Source organism: Aplysia californica, unplaced genomic scaffold, assembly GCF_000002075.1.
Source record: "Aplysia californica isolate F4 #8 unplaced genomic scaffold, AplCal3.0 scaffold00018, whole genome shotgun sequence".
NCBI classification, from domain to species: Eukaryota; Metazoa; Mollusca; class Gastropoda; order Aplysiida; family Aplysiidae; genus Aplysia; species Aplysia californica.
In genome coordinates, this window is record NW_004797288.1 from 2,240,306 (window position 1) to 2,250,045 (window position 9,740).

Below are 9,740 nucleotides of genomic sequence, written 5' to 3' on the forward strand. Positions count from 1 at the left end.
CCCCAGTTCGTGTTAAAGATTTATTTGTGTCCTTGAGAACGAGAAAAGAAAACGTTCCTGTTATCTCTCCAGTGAAGACTAGTGGTACTTTTGTAGTCTGATAACAGACGTCTAGTGGTGTGTGACTTACAAATTGCTATTGCTATGATAATCCTTACACAAACACCTCTATATGATATGTGTAGACTTTGGCTTCTGTGCATTATGGGAGTATCATAAGTTTAAACATATGTGCTCGAAAAGTAATGGGTTTTTTTAGATGCTGACTAAAGGGTGGTTTTATTTTGCTGAGGGGACCGTCACGGTTTAAAAATAAAGTGTACATTGCCCTAGTCTGTCTGTCTGTCTACTTGCCTGTCTGTCTGTTAGGAGAGTTCTCTTATTTACTCTTTTTTGCTAAGTGCTTTTTTCTGCTTTCCCACATTTTCTTTTAACCTTCACCTTTTCGAACATTTCTTTATGTCTCTATATTCATCTGTCTCTAATTCTTTTTTCTTTTACTGAATACTGAAATTTGTTGTCTTTTTCTGTCAAATATCTTTCTCTCTCTCCCTCCCTCCCTCTCTCTCTCTTTCTCTCTCTCTCTCTCTCTCTCTCTCTCTCTCTCTCTCTTTCTCTTTCCTCTGTCTCTCTTTGTCTCTCTTTCTCTCTCGTTCCGTGCTCTTCTTGAATTCGCGGTTTTCATGATTCGAAAAAGAACCGCGAATTCAAATTGTTAGCGAAATATTCAAAGGGGCACTACTGCATTGGAATCCGAACGCGTATATGGTAGTGGGCGACTTTAATCGCGAATTCAAAACGTTTGAGAAAAACGGAATAGGCAAAACGTGAAGAAAGAAAGAGCCCGCAGTGAAAAAACGTAGTAGCCTTCAGTAAATGAAATAAGGAGTGCACCACATTCTTTCTACGCAGCACATCAATCCTATTTCAGATTTGTTAATTCACCTATTTGTCCTCTTGCTATGAACCGCACAATAAAGGGTTTGTCCTGTAGGCGTGGAAACAAAGTCTGTCATCGACATGAACTACATTCCTAACATGGGATAGACAACACCTTCAAGAAGTATTGAGGAGAGGGGAGGTTGGGGGGGGGGGTCATAAATTATCAAAAGATGTATAATCGGGAATTTCATTTAAAAATCAACCTTCGTTCTGCTCAGCTGAGAAGAAAACTAAGAAATGAAATGCACTGAAGGTAGCCTTTCCATTCATGACACTTTCACTTTCATTTTCATTTCACAGAGCACCAAGGACTATTCAGTAAATAAATCGTGAATCTATACATAGTGGGCAGCCTTCAGCCAGTACCCCTTTTTAAAATCTGTTACAAAGCTCAAACAATAAAATGAACTCCTCGAAACCCATGCTGATAAAGAATTAAAAAGAAAAAAGAAACAACCTCCTATTGTAGACATACACATTTATAGCCCCCCACCAAATGTGAACTCCCTAAGAAAAGACAGAAGTTCCTGGCTTCTTTTTCTCCTCTGCCCCCATAAATAGTGATTCAGCCCTTGGTGCAAAGTTGTAATTTATGCTTGTCGTTCAATAAGGGAGCCTAATCATTTCCACTAAATCAGACAACACACGGAAGCGTCAAGCGAAAAGTCGTTGACCCCTGAACATGCAACAGGCAATCAATGGCTATCTGTTACGTCATGCAAGCTCTAGAGAGGCATTGTTAAAAATATATAGCTCAGTGCTAGATCGACGTGACTGCTATACGATTATCCTCATACACACGGTCAGAAGACTTCACATGAGCAATAACGATAAGTGCCAAAGAGGCACCACTCGAATCTGTACAGCTTTATCGTTGCCATCTCAATACGTCTTGAATATTGCAATAGTGTTGCACGTGTCCGTTTTAAAAGGTGTGGATAGAGATGGATGCTAGTAAATAAATCACAGACAGACAGACAGACAGACAGACAGACAGACAGACAGACAGACAGACAGACAGATAAATAGATAGATAGATAGAATTTTTCTCATAATTTGCAGCATGAGCAAAATAAGCGTCAAGTAGAAAATGAAGAGTCTTGATGGTCAGAGGTTTTATATTTGACGTGGCAATTCATAGAATCAGACGTCATATAGATCTAGATACATTAAGTTCCTAACACGATTCTACCCGCGTTTCATATAAATAAATTGTGTAAAGAGAACAGTCCGTTCTTTAATTCCCTCACTTTGTATCAATTCTATTGTTAGGGTTGTTTTCAACAGTGTCACCTTGATCAAATTCATTCTTGAAACTGGGTCGTTTGAAATTTTTTTCTAAAACTCTGTTTTCTCTTTCACTTAATAGAGAAGATAGACGTTCTTTAGGGGTCTTTGACTCTGTGGAACAAAAACTCCTCAAACTACAGAAACTTTACTGAACGACAAGAACAGAACAACTCTGACCAAAGTCACACAGTACATACCTGCCACGCAAACTGTCAGAAAGGCAAGAATCCAAATGTGTTGAGAAAACATTTTGAGATTGTCACTGTTGGTTAACAAACTCTCTTAGGTAAAAACCACACAGAGAAAATGTAGTCCTTATTTATCCTTTCTTTGAGAAGGGCGTATGTTCTTGTCTTCTTCACTTCTTTGTTTTCTCCTGGAATACGAAGGTGGACGGTGTTGGTAAATAGTGGTCGATAATGTTACACAGTAAGACGTATCCCAAAGTTTAAATGTCCAGATTTGTTTCAGCACACAAAAGGTACAGCTTGCTTACTTGTTTCAATGATAAGAAACAAGAAAACTCAATCAGCTTGCAATCCCGCCAGCGGGTAATGCCTCTTGTGTTTTCGGAGGGCTCAGCAGATAGATAACGCTTGAGTTCTGCCAATAGTTTCAAACGTGTCCGATATACAGGTGTTAATATAACTCAACAAGTTTCGAGACTAGTCTTTATCCAAAATACTCAGACTGTCACTCTTGCTCTTGGCACCTCTGTTGATTTAGAATTTTTAACTGGGAATTTCGAATGTGTTACTGATCCAAATAGTAAACACTATTCACTGGGTTATGATATTAGTTGTTTGCTTCTATTTCCTCAAGTTCTATATTCTTTCTCTCGTTTACTTGTAATAAGTGACCTTCTGTTGTAATTTGTTGTGTCTCAGACTGAAAACAAACAAAAGACAAGTTGGACACAGATTTCCTTCTATATGGTTGCCAATGTTTCAGAAAATGACCAGAAACTGCTTCTTGTGGGTTTCTTTTTGCACAACAGTTCCTCGGCACACGCGTCTTATTAATGCTCACTTCGCTAAGAAAATAGAGGTAACAACTGTTGTCTTGTTTTCCTTCCAATGGTACAGTGAGTCTTGAGTCCAGGTTACAGGACTGACTTGGAATAGCGCGGCGCTTAACGAACTTACTCCTCTGACTCTCTCCGGCCCAACTGAAGACCATATTTCACTGAGGTTCCATAGATCGGGAAATATCTATTGAATAATATTACAAAAAATCGCAACTCTCTTCGATAACTACGTAAGATTTGTGCCGCCATATTCGCTCGAGAAGTCTCCTTATATACGGATCCAAATTTAGTCTCATTTGCATAAAAATGCTGGCCAAAATTTGTGACGTCACAGTTCCGTCAAAGACCTGTTGAATGCGATCGGTGGGAACCGTAGCTAAGCAAAGGAGAAAAGAGGGGGGTAACAAACAGCCAAGAAAAGAAAAGGGAACGGCGCCCGCGAAAGAAATTATCACTAGGGGACGGGTGGGGGCCGCTAGCTAGAGTACGGGTGGGGAGCGTCGGGGAAGGGGGGGGGGGGGGGGCGACGTATCGGTCGGTATTGGGAACAGGCGCGGCTCTGGGCGGGTCGGGGTGTGGTCTGCGTGTCGCGGAGAAAGTCGCGCCCGAGACGACATCACGGGCACAGATCCTGATTTGTGGGCGGGGCTTGTCGTGAGGGAGCGAGCTCGGGTGGCGCTCTCTATGGGGGTGTAGCGGTGTTCCCATCAGGGCTCGGCTCATTCACCTGAGGCATGCACGCCGATCGGTCGTGTCTCGTCATACAGGTGCGGGACTTAGAAAAACTTAACGCACTTGACTTCGATTACAGAAATAGAATCTATGATAGAAATATACATACTTTTACATTTTGTTAAGGAATTAGGTAGACCTTTCCCTAATAATATAAATTAAAAAATCAATTATATTAATCAAGAATTATTTTTTAAATGCCTTTCCATACATTTCGTTTAGTATACTTTTTAAACCAGAGTTGTGTATAAGAATAGTTAGGCCTACTATCATCTTCTTCTTCTTCTTCTTCTTCTTCTTCTTCTTCTTCTTCTTCTTCTTCTTCTTTTTCTTCTTCTGCTTCTTCTGCTTCTTCTTCTTCTTCTTCTTCTTATTATTATTTTATTTTTTTTTAATTATTTTTTTTATTATTATTTTTTTATATTATTATTATTATTATTATTATTATTATTATTATTATTATTATTATTATTATTATTATTATTATTATTATTATTATTGTTACTATCATCATCATCATCATCATCATCATCATCATCATCACCATCATCATCATCATCATCATCATCATCATCATCATCATCATCATCATCTGTTACCTGGTCATTATTCTCATTATTATCACTCTTTCTTGTCTATATTTTAATTTTTTTGTATGCTATAGTATCTATTTTTTTAAATTTAGATCTATTCATTTATTCATTTATGTTTATTTATTTATTTATCTATTTATTTATTTATTTATTTATTTATTTATTTATTTATTTATTTATTTATTTATTTATTTAATTATTGATCTTTTAAAAATTTTATTTATTTATTTGAAAGAAGAAAAGACTGGAAATTTGACAAATTTTTACTGAACATTTAAAGGGGTCTGATGGGTTTATGACAACGCTAAGCCTAATGGTTTGTCAGCAGCATATGAATTAATTGCTACTTTAACTTGTTTTCTTTATTAACCAATAGACGGTGACCAAATGGAAAAGCACACAGAGGTCAGCAATAAAAATACATCGTATGAAACTCTAGAACCTTTCTCTTGAAACTTGTTTTTATATTATAAGAAACTCATTTACGTTTGTTGTTAAAACCACACAACGCAAAAACGAAAGACGGGCCCTGTGTTCAAATTAAAGTAGTATTCTTTTATAATACTTGAATAGGCTGACGGGGAAAGTGAGATTTCGTTCGTCCGATACAAAAGAGATTTTTGGTCATTGGCATTGTATAGGCTCAATACCTCTTTCAGCGCAGTAGAGTTATTTAAGAGGCGAAACCTCTAAACTTTAATGTCTATATCCAGCAGTGCCGAGAAAAATTGGCCGCTTTTAAGCACAAGGCGGCTACCCCGAAATATGCTGTTTTGAGGAAATTGAAGGTAAAGTTTTTGCCCCTTGTTCAGTTTCTTTAAAAGACAAGGAGAGTTTTCTCTATAACCAAACAAATATACCCACCAATGAAACCAAACGTCTCCAAGAGGTAGTGCAATGCCCATTTTTGGAGTAAGTTAAGATTTCTTGAAACCTCCGAAATCTGGGTTAGCCCGCATGTCTTTATAAGCGACCAATAAGCGGAGAGACTTTACAACTCTCCAAAACAACCCAATTAAGCTGGGGATTCGAACCAGTTGCTCCGTCGTCCGGCATGATTTCAAATGAGCTAACGGAGCGCCCACACACTCAAGAGAAAAGTTTTATTTTTTGGTACGTTTGACAATCCCACAGCGTAATTTAGATCCGTTAGAAGACGCCCAACTTCGACGAGGATACTTGATAAAATACCTTTTTTCCTAGTGGGAATCGAACTCAAGTCTTCGGGTACAACAGTGGATGGTCGTTTTAGACGGTAGTGAATGCCCTTTAGAACGTCTCTTTCCTCTGAGATGTGTCACGAAAATCGCGAGCACCACAAAAGCAAACAAGGGGAAGCATGTTCAATTCTCATTTCCCGACAAATGGTTTACATAAGTTTTGGGCTTTGTGTGAAATTTTTAAATGTTTTATACAAATGTTGGTTAGACAAGCGATCACATTCGGTTGCTTTATACGTAATAACAATGGTAACGTCAGTAATTTGGGAGCCTGAAAGACTGACAGTCTGTAATTGTAACGCGGCAAATGTATATCACAGACAATTTAATTTGTTTGTATTCTGTTCTGTACAGTTGGTTTATCATTTCGAGTATCACTGTCTTTCAATTGGGACATTGTATTCCTCTGAAGCCTGGTTGACTCTGACAGGCAAAGCCGAAGTCTGTCTAATAATTTATCTATGCTGTGTCGATTGGGGTGTAAAAAACTTGCATTAAAAAAGAAGACTCCTCCCCCCCCACCCACACACACATACGCCCCCCCCCCCCACACCCACACAAGCACACACAAACACACACAAACACACACACACACACACACACACACACACACACACAAAGCAATTACAACACCAAAAAAAATATAAAAAATTTATCTTTATTATTTTATTGTGTTGGAGTTGGACGCTTACTCAGTGTTCGTGTCCCTTATATAAACCACTGTGTGCTAATAAGAGAGTTAGAAAGTGTCAGCGTGGGAAAATGTAGACACCGGAGATCGAGAAGGTTATAATACACCGGCCCATGTATTTCTGTCTTTACCCTCCCCTCTCCCCCAACCTTTCTTCCCACCCACTCAGGTTAGATCGGGTATACGGGTATCCGGGTAATAAATAAACCCGCTGCAGAAGAGCCACCCAAAAAGGTGGAATAACACAAGCTAACATTTATGCTCACTGGTAAGTGTAACATTTTCTTTCTTTCTTTCTTTCTTTCTTTCTTTCTTTCTGTCTTTTTTTTTCTTTTACCGGTGGAGTCAATACGTTGTACTCGAAACGACTTTTTTTCATATAAAGAAAAGGGGGAAAAACAACAAACAAAAAAACCCTATCCCATTCGGTTTTTAATTCCCCCACCCCCTCCCAAAAAGCAACAACAACAACAGAAACAGCAAAAACGACAACAACAACAGCAACAGCAACAACAACAGCAGCAACAACAACAACAACAACAACAACAACAACCAAATTGTGGTCGGTTGCTATGGGAATATTTTGTTTACTGTGTTGAGAATAACGCTGTCACTTGTACAGAAGTTTAGCAAGCTTCCGTAGACTGATGAATCTAGACAAAAAGTTCTGAGCAAAAGCTGTCTATCCGTCTGTCTGTCCGTCTGTCTGTCTGTCTGTCTGTCTGTCTGTCTGTCTGTCTGTCTGTCTGTCTGTCTGTCTGCATGTCTATCTGTCTGTCTGTCTGACTGCTTGTCTTTCCTTCTCTATCTTTGCATCTTTGTCCTCCTTCTCCCTCTTTCTCTCTCGGTCCCTGTTCCCCCCTCCGCCCCTCACCCCTCTCTCTCTCTCTGTCTCTCTCTCTGTGTCTCTCTGTCTCTCTGTCTCTCTCTCTCTCTCTCTCTCTCTCTTTCTTTCTTTCTTCCTCCACCCTGTATCTCTCTAGCTCTCTCTTCCTCTCTCTTTTTTACTGTTTCTCGAAAGTGCTTTCATGCGTGCGTGAGCGTTTACGCGCCGTCATACGCACGTACGTACACACCCGTGTATCCTCACATGCCATCGTACCCCTCACTCCAATCCCTGCTCTTTACATATACTACTACTGTCCAGTCCGTGCATACACCATAGGTTTGCCTGTAAACAGAAAGGGGACACTCCATGCGGGGGATGATGCATTTCTATGTAAATTTGTCTGTTGTGCAGCTTCTAATTTTCCAAACAATTGTTTGGAATTTCGTTTTTAATATCCGTGTCTTCTCCGAAGCGTATTGTTTGATTTGACGACTCATATTTCCGTCTGTTATTTATTCTCTCTACCCGGTGCTATATGGCCGTTGCCGTGTTGGCGTGCCTTTCTTTACTCGAACCCACTTCAGATGGTAAACGCAAAGACAACTACTCTTCCCATGTTCACCTTTTCCTTTCCTTTTCAGAGCCGTGGACCGGGCCCAGCTAGAAAAAAAGGCGGGAAACATCTACAGGTGTAACTTAGCGCATACTAATACGGCACTCCCACATTTTTGTGGGATCTACGGAAAGACGGAGAAAGTTCTAACTAACTGTCTCGAGTTGGTGTCAGTTTGGTAAAACACAATTTGATGGACTCGATGAATGGTGGTGGGTTTTTTTTTTTTTTTTTTTTTGGGGGGGGGGGGCACGACGTCGGACCCAAATCTTTAGAAGATAATGACTATAGCACAACAATGTAAAAAAAACCCCCACAAAAACAAACAATTTCAAACAAGGTATAAGGAATCATTTTGACAATAAATAATGATGATCAGTTTATCAGGTGGAATTCCTCGGCTTTTACCTTAAGTACACCATGATAGTGAACAGATATCTCAAATCAACATATCATTAACATATAAACGTAAAAGGTTTCTTTGAGTAGGTGTCCGTTTGATAAGTATGCACTGACCAGCCAGACATCACGGGCCGATCTTGCAGACGCGCTCAGGTCATTACGCGTACATCCTCGCATCCTATTGATAGGCATAAGCTGAGATACAGCCTAACCTGCTTTAATGCCCACCTGCCCAAGATAATCACTTGTACAAAAGACCTCTTTCCACTATTCTGTTGCGTTTTTAAAAATATATATCATAATGACACAGTCCCAGAGTACGTCCATGTAAGTCAACCAGTTTTCTCCTCAATAGTGGGGGAGGGGGGGGGGCGTTTTTTTGGACAATTTCTGCTCTAATTTGAGTTTTCAAATGTCTAAATTGATCACTATATGAAGTTTAAGGAGTGCATTTGTGTAATGACTGCATGCATTGATGCTTTCGACCTCCTTGACACAATGCAGACCAGTGATAAAGACTGGAGCCGCCGCTTGTCAAGACTATCCATCCGATCTATATGAGACGCAGTCCTCCAAAAGAAAGACGACGTTGTTAATGGATAAAGTACGTCGCACTTTTTGCTTGTAATCGCTACTTCAGAATTACAACGTTTTATCTCTTAAATACCTAGCTTTGAGATATTTGAAGTCAATATTGTTTAGCTTTACAATAATATGTCAAGCTTTTTCTATTGCAATTCTTTAAATATCTTGATAAGGACTCCCAATATTTTTACAATTTTGATAGAGCAGATAGAGCATTTGTTTTCTGACCTCATGGTCTTATAGTACCTCAAAACGGCCAAAAATGTCAGACAGAACTCTGAAATTCTGAGGTAGGGTAATATCGAAATGTTTAACCGTTACACCGCATACCCCACATATGATACTATATTAAATATGCACGTTCAGAGATAAACCTTTGCCCGATTTCTTCCCCTTTATAAATGAAACGTGAAGAGAGTCGAAAAAAATCCGTGATATCACTTATGACATACTTAAAATACCCCAGACAAGTAGGGCTCACGGCTCGACTCTTGTTATTAGTTCGTTGAGAAGGGCATATCAAATATCAGTCTATAGACGTTTTCAGAACTGTGAAGCTAATCTGAAGTCTCGGGGGTGGGAATGCTCCGGCGAGTGATAGTAGACATAGCTGAGGAAGGCGGGTAAAGTGTAACAGACATCTGATGTTTATTTTAATTATTATTAGATCTACATAATGTGCACCTTTAGTGATGGTAGCAGTAAGGCAGACGGGTAGTCAGTAAAGGATAGACACCCCATCCCCAAAAATAAACAACCCCACAATAGCAAAACTGAGTGAGAGAGAGAGAGAGAGAGAGAGAGAGAGAGAGAGAG

At 39.4% G+C, this 9,740-nt stretch overlaps 1 protein-coding gene across 1 annotated transcript in view; it reads right to left on the bottom strand.

Annotated features, from left to right (window-relative positions):
* Window positions 1–9,740, bottom strand: part of LOC101859143 — a 44,433-nt gene that overhangs the window by 5,848 nt on the left and 28,845 nt on the right. The gene's annotated exons all lie outside the window — the stretch shown is intronic.